The sequence below is a fragment of the Lonchura striata genome, chromosome 29 (assembly GCF_050655825.1).
Source record: "Lonchura striata isolate lonStrDom1 chromosome 29, ASM5065582v1, whole genome shotgun sequence".
Taxonomy (NCBI): domain Eukaryota; kingdom Metazoa; phylum Chordata; class Aves; order Passeriformes; family Estrildidae; genus Lonchura; species Lonchura striata.
This window is the reverse complement of record NC_140731.1, coordinates 5,358,718-5,373,256: the sequence shown is the minus strand read 5'-3', so window position 1 is coordinate 5,373,256 and position 14,539 is coordinate 5,358,718. Positions and strand designations below refer to the sequence as shown.

Genomic DNA, 14,539 nt, shown 5'->3' with positions numbered 1-14,539 from the left:
GGGACAAAAAAGGTGTCTTTGTCCTGGCTGTGAGTTTCTGCCAGTGGACTTTGCTGGCCCCAAGGCCACCTCTCCAGCAGTTCTCCATCCTCCTTCCCCTACTGCATCTCCCTGTCTCAGGCACTGGCCTGAAAGCTGGCCTAGGGACAGCTGCAGGGCCACCAGGCCCGCTGCTCCCCCTGTGGCTCTCTGGGCCTCTCCCTGCCACGCTCGGGCCCTGTCCCACGGACACCTTGGCACTGAACGCTGCCTCGGGGGGCTTTGTCCTTTGCAGGCAACTGTGGTGATATGGAAGATCCTCCAGGAGCGCTGTGTCCCAGATATAGTGGATGAGCATTTCCCGCAGTTATTTGTGCATCTGCTCTTCCAAGTGTTCTTCAGCACCAAAGAGATGCCAGAGGAGGTGGATACGTTCTGGAAGGGATGCCACGAAGGACATGGCCTTGCCACTAGCCCCAAATAGTGCTCCATCCCAGTCCTTCTGTCCCTGACACATGGCCAGGGCAGGAGCCAGTGCTCCCAGTGTGACCCGGGCTTTGCTCTGCACTCAGGTTTGCAGTGAGCACCCTGAAGTCCCTGCTGTCCCGAATGGACTATGAGGATGTGGTGGTGGCCATGGAACACAAGCGTGGCTGTGGCACGCTGCTCTGTGCTGACACCCACATTTATGCCGTGGGTCTGCTGGCCAGGTGAGACCCCCTTCTCCCCATTGCTCCCGGCATTTGTGCTCTGTGTCTGGGATATCCCACTCAGTCCCCATGGCCATGGGCCAGAGGGACGAGGGACAGCCAAGCAGACTGGGAAAGGCTGGGAGAGGAGGGTGCCCAGTAGCAGCCACATCTCAAAGGGCCCAAGTCCCCCTGCAGGATGGGGGGTAAAGACAAGAACTGAGTCAGTCTGTCCTGGGAGGGGCTTCCCCCCCCGACTCAGGGTCTTAGTGTCGTAGGAGCAGGCCCCCAGCCGGGTAATCATTATCACTGACTCCATGTATTGCAGAAGTCTGATCAATAATTAAATTTATTAGGAAACCCATTGTTCTTATAGATAGTTATGATATAGGTAGATTTAATGTGTTTTCTAGTCTAAACACTATCACCATTAGTTAATTAAGAAAGCACCCTTTGGTAGACAAATCTCCATAACATATACCACATGTTCACAATACGAGGTGCAGCATGTTAAGATAAGAATGTTTTTTCTTTCTTTCCTCTGATCTTCTCAGACTTTCTCAGGCGATGCCTGGGAAAGTTGTCTGTTTCTCTCTGAGGCCAGAGAGCTGCTGCCACATCTTAGTGCCATTTTCCTCCTTGCAGAGAGATGCACAATGAATCCACCTGCTTGTGCAAAAGCATCTCATGCTGTCTCCTTGAGTTTCTCAGCAAAGAGATGCCGTACTGGCACTTCCCTGCCCTGGCATTCCTTGTGGAGGTGAGTCGGAAGGCCGGCGCTGCCTCCCAGCTCTCTGCCCTCTCGTAGCCGCAGCTGCCTGGGATGGTGCCCACGCCCTGCGCTGCTGCCTGGTCCCCGCCCTGTGCGGTTCTGGGCTCCTGCCGGCCGGGTCCCCTGTCACTGCCCTGTGCCTTTCAGGTCCTGCATTGCCTGGACTTGAGTGCATGCAGTGACAGCATCATGGATCTCTTGTCGAGGCACTTGCTGAGTGAGCACACAGAGATGCGCCGCCAGGTTCTGAGAGCCCTCCTCTTGGTCAGGGATAATCCCTCGCTGGTAAGGAGGGGGCAGCAGCTGAAGCCGTGCAGGCAGCGTGGTGCTGGGGAACACAGTTGCTGGTCTTCAGGCACTGGGTCAGCTGCTCCCAGCTCTCCTGCCTCCCACTTCAGCTGCCCGAGGGCTGCGGGACAGGCCTTTGGCCTCTAGGCCCTGTGGCAGCAGGGTGGCCTTTCACACACTTTTGTTCCGCACAGGCCAAAAGAATGCGGAGCCTGACCGAAAGCCTCGGGGAGCTCCTGCAGGAAAATGATAGTGATGTGGTCAGGATGAGCATTGTTCTACTTAGTGATTTGTTCTTGGATAATGACACCCCAATACCCAGCCCCATCGCCCTGCAGCTGGCTAAGGTGCTCCTGCCACTCTTTGAACACGTAAGGCTCTGTGCCCTCAGCCACGGCCACTGGCTGCTGCCCAGACACTTGGTGCCCTGTGGAGATGCAGGCCTGCGCCAAGGTGGGCCAGAATCAGCTGATGCCAAGGTCTTGTTTCCTTCCTGTTACACAGGATGACTGGCATGTGCAGTGGATCGCCATGTTTGTCTTTCGAGCCTTGCTGTCTACTGTAGTGGAAGAAGAGAAAAAGCTCCTGATGACACAAGTGTGTCACAGCCTGCTCCCACTCTTCTTCCACTGCCATGATGAGAATCAGAGTGTGGCAGAGGTGAGGACTCACGGGCTGCTGCTGTCGCCCTGGGAGGGGGCTTGGCTGCCTCCTGCCCTGGCGCCTGGCAGGCTGCATCCTCCTCCTGGCCCTGGCACAGGGATGCTGATCCTGGGCTGTGGGGCCATTTCCGTGTCTCTACTGCTCTCCAGGCTTCTTGGGAAACCCTGCTTTGTGTGGCCAAATTCGTGAACAGGAGAGATCTTGAAAAGCCTGTAAAGAAGGAGAAACTGTGGAGGTTCATTGAGATCCTGGTAAGGAGGGCTGGGAAGCCGCAGCCCCAGCCTGGAGCAGCCCCTGAGCGCGGTGCTCGGTGTGCGGGCTGGCAGCTGTGCCCCTGCCCGCTGCTGCAGCCCGAGGCCGCGCGGGCTCTGCTCCAGGCTCCTGCGGCCCGAGCCGGGTGCCCATGGAGCCCCGGCCCGGGGGGCTGCGGGGCCAACCCTTCCCTCCTGTCGCTCTCTCCAGCTGGCAGAGGACAGCAGCAGCGTGGCCGAGCACCTGCGCCGGGCCCTGCCCTACCTGCAGAGCCCACAGGAGCCCCTGCGAGAGGCGGCCGTCAGGTTCATGGGTGAGCCACGAGCCGGGCCAGGAGGGCGTGTGGGCACAGGGCTGGCAGAGCCGCTGGCAGGGAGCTGTGCCGCTGGGCCTGACAGGCTCTGTGTTCCCAGGGACGGCCGGGCGGTACCTGAGGGGGAGGAAGGAAGAGCTCCAGCTCATCTGTGAGGGTGAGTGAGGGCAGCGGGCTGCACGCGAGGGCTGCCGGGGGAGCTGCGAGCCCTGCCCCGGCTGTGGAGGGCTCTGCTCCCTGTGCAGACCAGGGGCGGCGTGGACAGAGCACACAGAGCTTTCAGGGCACCTGGGGGATTCGTGGCTAGCAGCTTTGGGCTGATCCAGCTGGTCCCTGCTCCCTGCTGGCCATGGCCAGAGCCGGCTGGGATGGCCCTGGCACAGGGATCTCCTCGGGTCCCCTCAGATGCGGGAACTGACCATGGCGCTGTTCCTCTCTCTTTCAGCCCTAGAAGACACGGCCAATGACATTAGTGTTGCTGTTGCGAGCCTGGCAGTTCAAACGTTATATGTCCTCCAGGGAATAGAGAGAGCTCGATATTCCCGCTTCCACAGCCTGCATGATCGGCTCTGCAGGGCATGGAGGAGACGGCCTCGTCTGTCGGGGCTTGGCTGGCTGCGCTGCTGCAGCTCTGCAGAGAGCTGATCCCAGAGGCTCTGTCTGCTGGGACCACCCGAGCCAGCAGGAATGTTTCATTTATTCAAGATAGCTCTTTCCATTTTTTTGTTTTTCTTTAGCATAGAAATATAGGATGTGTTGTAATAGACAGACTCCCAGGATCTTTCTTTTGCTGCCCAGGCTCTGCAGGGCCTAGGGGAAGAGGGAGAAAAGGGTTCCTGGGCTCAGCAAGCTGCCCAGGCATGCAGGGTTGCAGGGAAAATGGCCAGAAGCCCCTTGGCCTTTGGTGGTTCTGCTGAAGCCTTTGTGCTGCCCACAGAGCAGATGGGCAGGGGCTGGAGCTGTGGGGATCTCTGTGAGAGCGGTGCCTGGAGATGGCCACAAGCCCTGTCCCAGGCAGGAAGCGCCATCCGTGTCCTCCTGCCCGTGTGTTGCTGCCTGGAATGCTGAGGGCTCCCAGGTGCCTCTTGATGGGGCAGGTTGGCCAGGCTGGGGGAGACCCTGAGGGGACAGGGCCACGAAGGGATGAGGGGCTGCGGAAGCCCTGACAGGACAAGGCAGTGGGAAGGCACGGGGGGGACGTGTGAGGGAGTGGGTAACGTTGGCTCGGGGAGGAAAATGGGTTGGAGCCAAAGAGACCACTCACCCCAATGTTCATGTGGCAAACAGCACGTTTATTCTCAAGATCTTCCTTCTAAAGGGCCTTTGAAAAATGCAGTCTGGATGATTTCACTGGTCTAATCTCTGTGCCTCTTCAGATTCTGGCCTAGGGAATGCCTGCAGCCTTGGGAGAGATGTGATGAGCCAGGCCCCTGTCAGTCAAACCAGGGCTGGTACATTCACCCAGTACAAGCCAGCCTGCGCGGTGACACACGGCAATAGAGTGCGAGGCACAGCTCCGGGAGCTCCCCGTGAACCTCAGCTCTGGGACCACTGTCTGCCCCAAGCTTCAGGGGCTGCAGTGGGAGCCCGGCTGGGCTCTGCCCTGGGGCCATCCTGCAGGGACAGCTGCAAACAGGGAGCATTCCCTGCCACAAAGAGCCAAGCCAGGGCTGCAGGGCAGCTGCTCCAGCCCCGAATGCACTGCTGAGTGCTGTGCTCTGGGGCTGGGGCTCCCCGCACAGCGGACTGCACTGGTGCGCCAGAGGAGACAGAGAAGCTGCAGCTTCAGCCTAACTGAGGTGGTGCATGGGCTGGGAAGAGTGGGGAGGCTCAAGGGGATTCACAGAGCTCATCCTGCTGCAAGGACGAGGAAAATGGAGTGGGAACACAGCAGTGAGGAGAGCTGAGGGCTGGAGAGCAGCTCTCAATGACACTAAAATCCCACCAGGCCTCTGAGACATTGCTGCTCCTCAGCCAGTGACAGGATGAGTCCATAAGCCTGGGGCTTGGCCTTCCTCATGGTGAGGGGCACCAAGGAAGGCAACAGTGTGATGGAGACTGGAATGGGCTGGGAACTCTCTGGGGGAAAAGAGGGAGCAGTTGGGAAGTAAAAGGCAGGTCGGGGAGAGAACAGTTCAGAGAAGGGCTGAGCTACAGCTTGAGCAAGCTGCAAAAAGTAATTTGGGGTCATCTGAGATTGTTTTCATTTCAGAAGATATTGAACAAGTTTATTTTTTGGGTGGTGCCATGTTTTTCCTTGGAGGTGTACACCCCACAAACTTGAGCTGTGTTGCTGAAATGCTCAAGCAAGTCTGTGCTGCAGGGCACCCCATTTCTCCTTTGGCTGATTGCGGCCCGGTGCTGAGCTCCAGCAGAGCCCTGGCAGAGCCCAGAGCAGCCTCAGCACCCACAGAGCCCGGCTGCAAGGAGAGAAACCAGAAAGCCCCGTCAGCTGAAGGCTCCTGTCCCCTTGTCCCAGCCGCCCGCGGTGCCCAGGCCATGCTGGCCGTGCCAGAGCTGTGCCCAGAGCTGCCCATCACTGCTGCCTTTGGGAGCAGAGCAGGAGGGCAGGACATGTGCCCAGCCTGCAGCCAGCACGGCACCTCCAGCCCTCAGCAGCTGCCCAGAGCAGGACGCTCCTGTGCTCGCTGCCATCTCCCCGGAGCTCTGATCCCACCATCCCCAGCAGACAGGACCCACCTCACGCCATCCCCGGCTGGAAGAAAAGCTGCTCCCAAACGATGCCCTCAGCCTTCTCCAAGGGCACGGCCCATCCACGCCGCAGCTGCTCCCAAGCACTTCCTGATCCAGACTGGGCCCCACCTGGAACGCTTCCTCTAGAAAAACAAACATCAAATTATGGAAAATAGGTTACAGACAAAAAGGGGAACAAGAAAAAAGGTCAAAGATCTTACCTCTGTCAGGGCCTTAAGGAAGGCCCAACCCCTGCATGCCAGGGAAAAACCCACCATGGGTGAGGGAATCACAGGCTTTCTCTCTTCCCCTGCACTGCCCCCATGGTGATCCCAAAGCAAACAAGGGCAGTGGAGCAGCCCAAGCCCTTCCTTGCCTGCAAAGCAAAGCAGCCCCTGCACAGGGTCTGGAGTCCCACCTCTGCTCCCACCATGGAGGTTTGTTTGTGTCGGGCTGGCTGCCCCAGCCCAGCCCCAGCCCGGGGCACGGTGGGTGCTGGGGGCTGTTGTCAGGGCCAGGATCCCACTCCCATTTCATATCCACCCCAGCCCTTGCCCCCAGCCCTGCCAAAAGCAGCCTGGCAGTCAACTGAAGGATCAGCTGCATCTGCCCCAGCAAAGGGGAAACCTTTGGTTCCCAGCCAGGCTGTGCAATGCCCAAATCTGGGAGCATCCCCCTGTGTGTGGACTCATCTGCAAATTCCCTGTGGAACCTGACTTTGAATGAGATGTCGGAATCAAAGTCCATCATCTTCAGCCTGCCGGTGGTCAGGTGGTGCAAGAGGTTGTCATCCTTGGTGTTGTCCTCGCTGTCCCCAGCAGCAGCAGCCCCACCTGGGACAGCTTCTCCAGGTGTTCCTTCTCCTTCCCTGGGCCAGACCAGGCTGTCAGGGCTCTGCCCAGGGCCCCAGCCATCCATGAACCATGGCAAGCAAAACCAGGGGGATGGTGGCCCCCAGTGCTTGCCACACCAGGTCTCCAGCTCAGCTCCAGCCCAAGAGCTGCGTCTTCCCTTCTGCTGACCCCTGCTTAGAGCTACAGGCAGGACAAAACCTGTCCGGTTAGCTTTGCCACTGAGTGCCAAGAGATGTGTGGAGCTGTTACCTGCCAGGCCCCTGGATCTAACTGTGCACTTGGATCTCTCCCATCTTCTAGGGCAGAGGAACTCCCTGCACCCAAGGATCACGGAAAAGCTCTTCTAAGGATGGCCTGTACAAGGGCTGCATGGACAAACCCCTCTTAATGACATCCTGGCACTCTGGGGAGAGAAACCAGCAATCCACCAGTCAGCTGGAGAAGTTGCCCCCTGTTCCCATGCCCAGGCCATGCTGGGTGTGCCCAGAGCTGAGCCTAAACTTCCCCATGGATTCTCTGTTTGGAGGAGAGCAGGAGAACAGGACATGTGCCACCTCCTCAGCAGCTGCCAGAGTGAGATGCTCACAAGCTGCTGCTGTCTCCCAGCACTGGCTTTGCCCCTGTGCCCAGCAATGAGACTCCACCTTGAGAGAGCCGTCTTGGGAACAAGATCTGCCCCAGATATCTCCTGGCCCCTCCTGAACGGGTGCTTCCCCATGACCAGGTGGTGCAGCAGGAGGCCCAGGGACCAGATTGTCGCTGCCTCGCCATGGTAGCGTTGCTGGCAGATCCACTCTGGTGGGCTGTAGGACAGGGTTCCTGTGGAACACAGACAGTTCATCAGGGGGATGCTGCTGCTCCCAGAGCCTGGCCCCAGCACCCCTGGGCATGCGGGGGCTGCCCCAGTGGCACACGGTGTGACCGCTGCCTTCTCGCCAGCACCTGGGACTTGTGTACAGACACAGGGCTGGAAAAGAAGCCACTGGTGCTGGAAGAGGGCAGCAGAAGCCCTGGGAAGGCACAACCATGACACACAAAAGAAAAGCTCACCCAGTAGTGGAGAAAACCCCCTCTCCTCCGTGCTTGCATGGCCCCACAAAATGTTAATAAGCCAAGGCAAACAAGGGGAGCACAGCAGTCCAAGCCCTTCCTCACCTGCACACCAAACCGTCTGGGCACGGGGTCAGACCCCCTCTCTGCTACCCCCATGAGGGCTTTTGTCGGGCTGGCTGCCCCAGCTCCAGCCCCAGCCCAGGGCACAGTGGGTGCTGAAGGCTGTCGGCAGGGATGGAAGTTGGCCCCCTCACACCCCACACAAATCAACCTGGCTCCAGCATTAATCCCATCCCGGCTGCAATAGGGGAAGCCCCGGTGCTGCACCTCGGCTGGGCCATGAAACGCCCAGGAGCATCCCCTGGCAGGGCTCACCTGCAAACTGGGTGTAGGCTGTGTCTTGGAGGAAAGTGCCACAGCCAAAGTCGATCAGTGTCAGCTGCCCGGTGGCCAGGTCGAGCAGGATGTCCCCTGGTTTGATGTCCCTGTGCAGGACCCCGCAGCTGGGGCAGCGCCGCACGGCCTCCAGCACCTGGAGGAGCAGCCCCCGCGCCTCCTCCTCCGGCAGGAACCCCCGCTCCGCCAGGAAACCCGACTGGTCCTGGCACCGCTCCGGATGCTCCAGCACCAGCACAAAGCTGTCGGGGAGCTGAAGCCACTCCAGGAGCTGAATGACACCAGCACAGCCAGAGGAGACCTTGTCCAGCAGCACGATCTCCAGGGCTGCGCTGGTGCCGTGGGGCTGCGGGAGGAGCACGATGCCGTCAGTGGGGCTGATGCCGTGCCGGGGGTCGGGAACCCCTCAGCCAGCCCGGGATGCTCTGCGCCCTGCGCTGGCCCCACGCCCGCTCTCCCTCCAGGCGTCCTGGCAGCTCCCACCCTGCCGGGCCCCGGCTCAGCCCCGCCCGGCACGGCCCGGCTTCTGCCGCTGGCCCGGCTCATCACCAGCTCGCCCCGGCGCCGGATGCTTTCGCTGCTTTCGCTGCTTTCGCTGCCGCTGCTGCCGCTGCAGCTGAAGCTCCGTGTCCATGTGTCCCTGTGTCCATGTGTCCCGTGTCCGTGTGTCCCCGTGTCCGTGTGTCCCTGTGTCCGTGTGTCCATATCCGTGTGTCCCTGTGTCCGTGTGTCCCTGTGTCCGTGTGTCCCCGTGTCCGTGTGTCCGCTGCCCGCTCGCCCCCACGCCCAGCCCCGCACTCCCCGGGGCAGCCCCTGAGCCTGTCCAAACACGGGAACTTTGCCGTGTCCTGCCCAGACCCAGAGTCTGGACTCCTGCTCAGGGGCACAGGAATCCCCTCGGTCACGGCTGTGCGTTGTCCCTGCTGAGGGTCAAACACTCTTGGAGCACATTCCCTCAATGCTGAATTTGTACCTGACCCAAGAACTGCACTTAGTCCCTAGCACTGATATCCAAAAAAAAAAAAAAAAAAAAAAAAAAAAAAAAAAAAAAAAAAAACCAGGGGAAGGCAAACTGTGTGAAGCTCATGGTATTTTACACTGTCTAAAACTTGCCAAGTCGTGGATCTTAGAAGTGAGATCCATTTGCAATTAGTGGGAAGGAGAAGTAGTGAAAGATAGAAAAGGGTAGCCTAAAAATAAACAGAGAAAAACATCTTGGATTGTTTCTTTCCATTTTCATTTCATTTCTTAAAAGCTGTTTCCGTTTTCCTAGAATCTTCTCCACAGTCCTGTTTGCTGTTTCCAAGAACCTTTGCTGGAGGACAAGGAAGCTTTGAGCAGCTTCTGTCACAAGATGTGCCACCAGCTTCAGCTTCTCTTGGCTTTCCACACCGTGTGTGCAGCTCGACTCTTGCAGAAAAGTGGGACAAATAGTTGAAGAATTTTACAACTTGTTCTTTCTTTTCCTTGTGGGCTGGGCAGTTGGGCCATTGGTGAGATTCTCACTGTTATTGTTCTGCCCTAAGAAACCATGATGGGCTACCAGGAATTGTCAGGGAATGCAAGCCTGACTGAATGCAGAGAAAGAATCTCCAGAGCCTGCAGCCAGAAATGGGGAGCTCTGTGATAATCATTCCAACATCCCTATGGACAGCTTGAAAGTGATGTAGAAGATGAAAATGGGCTGACAGAGGGAGTTTGTTTCTGTGTTCATTTTAGAAGCTTCCACATCTCATGCACTGATATCTATCAAGAGTTCAATCAGTTCATGAAAAGCACCAGAACAATCTGGACCTTTCAGGAGATGACTGTAAGAACCTGAAAAGGAGAAATGCAGGCAATGACTTGGTGAACTTTGTCTGGAAGAAGGGTCACTTTTCCCAAATAATTTCTAATCCATCTCCTCTGCATTTGTCTTTCTGAAAAAGGCCATTTTCATCCCAGATTCCCCATGAAATGGGAACCCTGAGCTTGTGGAAGTGCCTGACAGATGCCCAGTTCCTCTGCAGGGACACTTGGGCTGAGACAGGAGCCACAGCCCTCTCTGGGGAAGCCTCCTCCGAGCTGGAATTTGTGCCGTGCTGGGAGAGGAGGAGGAGGGGAGAAGGCTGGCGCTGTGTGGCAGGAGCAGGAGGTTTGGGCCGCAGGACATTCCGTCTGCGCCGCTGCCACGCAATGGGCGGGAACGCTGTGGGGAAGACTGGGGGACACTGGAGCAGGATATGGATGGCACTGGGGGGACTGGGAGGGCCTGGGAATGAACTCAGGTGTATTGGGAGGGACTGGGCTGTGCTGGGAGGGACTGGAGGGGCACAGGGGCTGTACTGGGCTGTGCTTGGGATGAACTGGGCTGTACTGGGAGGGACTGGAGGGGCACTGGGGCTGTACTGGGCTGTACTGGGGATGAACTGGGCTATGCTGGGAGGAATTGGAGGGGTTGAATGGCCGTTCCCGCCTCTGCCACCTCCCATTTGCCGAGGCTCCCGCCCATCACAGCTCCCAACCAATCAGCGTCAGGGATCATGGCTTTGGGGGCGGTGCCTGGAGTCAGCGGCGTCTATTCTTTTTGCTTACAACTCCCATAATGCCCCGCAGCCCAATAGAGCCCCATTGGGGCCGGGACTACAACGCCCGGCATGCCCCGCGCTCTACAAAGACACCCTCCCCCCCTCCAGTATCCGCCCCCATCTGCCCCATACAAAAGTGTCTCCCGAGGCCTTCCCGGACCCCAAACGCCGCGTCCGAGCCACTTCCGGGATACAGCTCCCGTCATGCTCCGCGGCGCACGGGCAGCGCTGTTCCAGCCGTGACTTCATCTCCCGTCATGCCCCGCGCCCCACCGAGAGCAGCTGTAGCTGCGCCTAGAACTCCCGTGATGCTCCGCGGCCCCGTTACACCGCATTGTATCCGCGCCTACAACTCCCATCAGCCCCCGCGCCCAGCGAGCCCCGCCCGAGCCCCCCGAGTGCTCCCCCGGACCCCGAAGGGCCCCAAATTCCCCTCGCTGACCTCCAGGGCCCCGGACCCCCGAGTGCTCCCCCGGACCCCGAACTGCCCCTCAGGATCCCTGAGTGCCCCTCCAAGCGCCCGCCCGGCTCCCCCAGGGGTCCCCCAGACCCTCAAGTTCTCTCTGAATTCCCTCCCCAGACACAAAACTGCCCCAAATGTGCCCAGAAATGTCTCCGTGGGCCCCAAAGTGGCCGCTTTTACCCTGCCTGTGAAAATGATAAGAAATTATGACAAAAATAATACAAATAAACAAAAATTAGAATAAAGAGGGCAAAATCAATAGCCAAGAGTGGTCAATGAATTAATGAAGGGAATTGTGTTACTTAGAACCAATGACCAATAAGTTTTTAGTTAGAAAACACATATAGAGATTTTTTTATAGAAGCATTAAAATGAAATAATAAAAGATTTAATAATATTTTTATGCATAAGCAAAATTAAATTTTAATTGTTATTAAGCTAAAATTAATTAATTGTATTCGTTTATTAAGATTTAATTAAATTTTAATTATGAAAAAATGCATAATTTTTTAAAAAACTTTTGGCATGTCAGCCCCAGGTGGGCAATATCTGTCGGTAAGGGGCATGTGGTAAATGGATGTGATTCATGCTGAATAAGTTGTTGTCCTAGACTGCAAGGCAAGATGTATTCAATTGCCATCTGTTAGAGGTTGGTTCACTGCATTGTTTATTTTATCTTTTAGTTTTCTTCCCTAATAAAGAACTGTTTTTCCTGCTCCCATATTTTTGCCTGAGAGTCGCCCTTAACTTCAAATTTATAGCAATTTACAGGGAGGGGGTTCTACATTTATTTTTTTCCCCATTTCAGGGAGGCTCCTGCCTTCCTTAGCAGACTCCTGTCTTTGCAAACCAAGACAGATTTTGGCACCCAAAGTGTAGCTCGAAGGCAAAGAAACAAAAAAGGGAATAACAGTTCTTGAGTAATCCAATTTTTGATTTTTGTGTGCTGCTACAGAAACCTCGTTAAGCGGCACCCTGTGCTCCAGCCTGCCCTGGTTTGGGTGGCACGGAACCGTGGCTGCATTTCTCCATTTGCAGGCCCTGATCTAAACACGGCTCCTACAGCCAAGGCTGCTGTGGCTGTTCTCTGGTTTGTTTTATGGGTGAATAAGGGGAAGAATTCAGGATCTTTAACTTCCTCTGGGAAGCAGGCACATGGATTCACAGCTATCACACACTAACTGTGTGCTTTTGGGGTTACTTTAATAATGGCACCTACTGTGAGGAAATGACACCGGGGGAAATTTTCTCCCAAGCCTTTAACCATCTCTTTGGGGCTGCCCCACCAGTTTGTGAAGGGCTCAGATCCACTCCAAATACCAATGATATCATACAGGGGCTGTGTTGCTGTTAGCCCTGTTCTATTTGGCACTGAGAGACAAGGGAAGATTAACCTGGATAACCACCCTGACACCCAGCCCAGAACCTGACACGGCCCCAGAGACCAGGGATGCTGCTGCCCCAGAGCCTGACCCTGCCCCACAGCCACCCCAGATATGAACCACCCAGACTGGGTGGGGGTCTGCTGAGGGAGATGCAGGAGATGCTGAAGGAGTGCATTTCCCCAGCTGGTGAGAAGCCCTCCCCCTGCCTCGAAAAAGGAGAGTCTGATGGGGCAGCAGTGGAACCCACAGATGTTAGAACTGTCCAGGTTCCAGCTGAGCCACAAAGGCAGCCACAGCCAGCAGCAGTCGCCCCTGTAGAAACAAGGAGGTCTAAGATGGAATCAGAGCACCCAGATAAGGGAAGGCCCTCACAACCCACAGGGGAACCAGAGGTTGCGATCATCACCGAGTCCCTGATGTACAAAAGTCTCCGTAACCTGCACAAGGACATTGTACGTCAGAGACGTGAGGCTTATACAACCTGACTGCTTCAAGTCTGAGACCTCATGGGTACAGGTGTCCAGCTGGATGGTGGTGAGGCAAGGAATATGGGACCCTTGACCCACGGCTCAGGTATGAATCAGATTTTTGTAAGGGAGCCAGGGTCCCTTTCCCTCTGGGAGTGGATTTTAATGAGTGCCAGAGAGAGGTTTGTTCACAGGGTGAGAATGCAGGAGCACCAGCACAGAACATGATGGAAAACCCTTGAGGAAGGGACCAACAGCTGAAGGAAATGGCAGCATTGGAGGTACTCTTTGGGAGGGATGGACAGCATGATAATGACCCCGACAAGGTCAGGGGCACAGGGAAAATGCTGTTGAGTCTGGCAAGGCTGGGGCCATCTCAGTACACCACCTTCATTGCCACGATTAATGCTGATAACAGCCGAGAGACAGTGGGCTCTGCTACCAACAGCTGAGAAATTGTGAGAGTATGATCCATGGCCCAGTGCAGGCTCATGGCTCTGCTGTGGGCAAGGAACTCAAAGAGGACATGAGGGAGATGAGGGAGGAGGTGAGGAGGAACAGTTCCCACATTGCCCCAGTGCGAGTCACAGGCCCCAAAGTCAGAGCCCAACGTTCCCCAGCCAGAGAGAGAGGGTATGCCCCACGGGCTGGCCTGGGGCTCTTTCTGCGTTACCATGGGGAAGACATGGGAAGGTGGGATGGGAAACCCATTTCTGTCCTGGCAGCGTGGGTGTGTCAGCTCAAGGAGGGAAGCACTGACCGAGGGAATTCCAGTAAAGTGAAGGTAGCCTCAGCCTCCCATGACCGAGCTGCTGAGTATGATTTGTCAGATCACCTTTAAAATACCTCTACCATGTATGCCTAGGAAAGAAACAATAACCAGGGTTAGAGGGGCCCTGTCTCTAGCCAGGGAGAAGCACTGGAAAACTGGATCTTCTGGATGGTGTGGATCCGATGGCCTGGCACATCAGAGCCACAGAAATTTGAAGCCTTAGGTGACACTGGTGCGCAGTGTACCCCAATGCCATCGGGACATGTGGGGGCAGAACCTGTTTCCATTGCCGGGGTGGCAGGGGGATCGCAGCAATTGACCCTGTTGGGAGCTGAGGTGAGCCTGGCTGGGAATGAGCAGCAGAAACATCCATTGTGACCGGCCCAGAGGCCCCGTGTGTTCTGGGCATAGACTTCCTCCAGAACGGATGTTACAGAGACCCAAAGGGACTCAGGTGGGCTTTTGGCATAGCTGCTGCAGAGGCAGAGGACATTAAGCAATTGAACACCTTGCCTGGACTGTCTGAGAACCCATCTGCAGTAGGACTCCTGAGGGTGGAAGAGCAATGAGTACCAATTGCCACCTCAACAGTGCACAACCGGCAGTATCAGACAAATCAAGGTGCTTTGATCCCCATCCACAGAATGATCTGTGAGCTGGAGAGCCAAGGGGTGGTCAGTAAGGCCCACTCACCCTTCCACAGCCCCATCTGGCCTGTGCACATGTCTGATGGAGAATGGAGATTGACTGTGGATTATTGTGGCTTGAATGAAGTGACTCCACCGCTGAGCGCTGCTGTGCTGGACATGCTGGAACTCCAGTATGAGCTGGAGTCCAAGGCAGCAAAGTGGTACACCCCTGCTGACGTTGCTAATGCATTTTTCTCCATTCCTCTGGCAGTAGAATGCAGGCCTCAGTTTCCTTTCACCCGG

General features: G+C 56.5%; 1 long non-coding RNA gene across 1 annotated transcript; it reads right to left on the bottom strand.

Annotated features, from left to right (window-relative positions):
* Positions 1-9,026: 9,026 nt before the first annotated feature.
* On the bottom strand, positions 9,027-10,779 carry LOC146765031 (uncharacterized). Its single transcript, XR_014950389.1, has 2 exons — positions 10,653-10,779; positions 9,027-9,771 (listed from the first exon to the last, which is right to left on the bottom strand). It is a non-coding gene; the product is annotated as an uncharacterized LOC146765031 (long non-coding RNA).
* Positions 10,780-14,539: the final 3,760 nt, after the last annotated feature.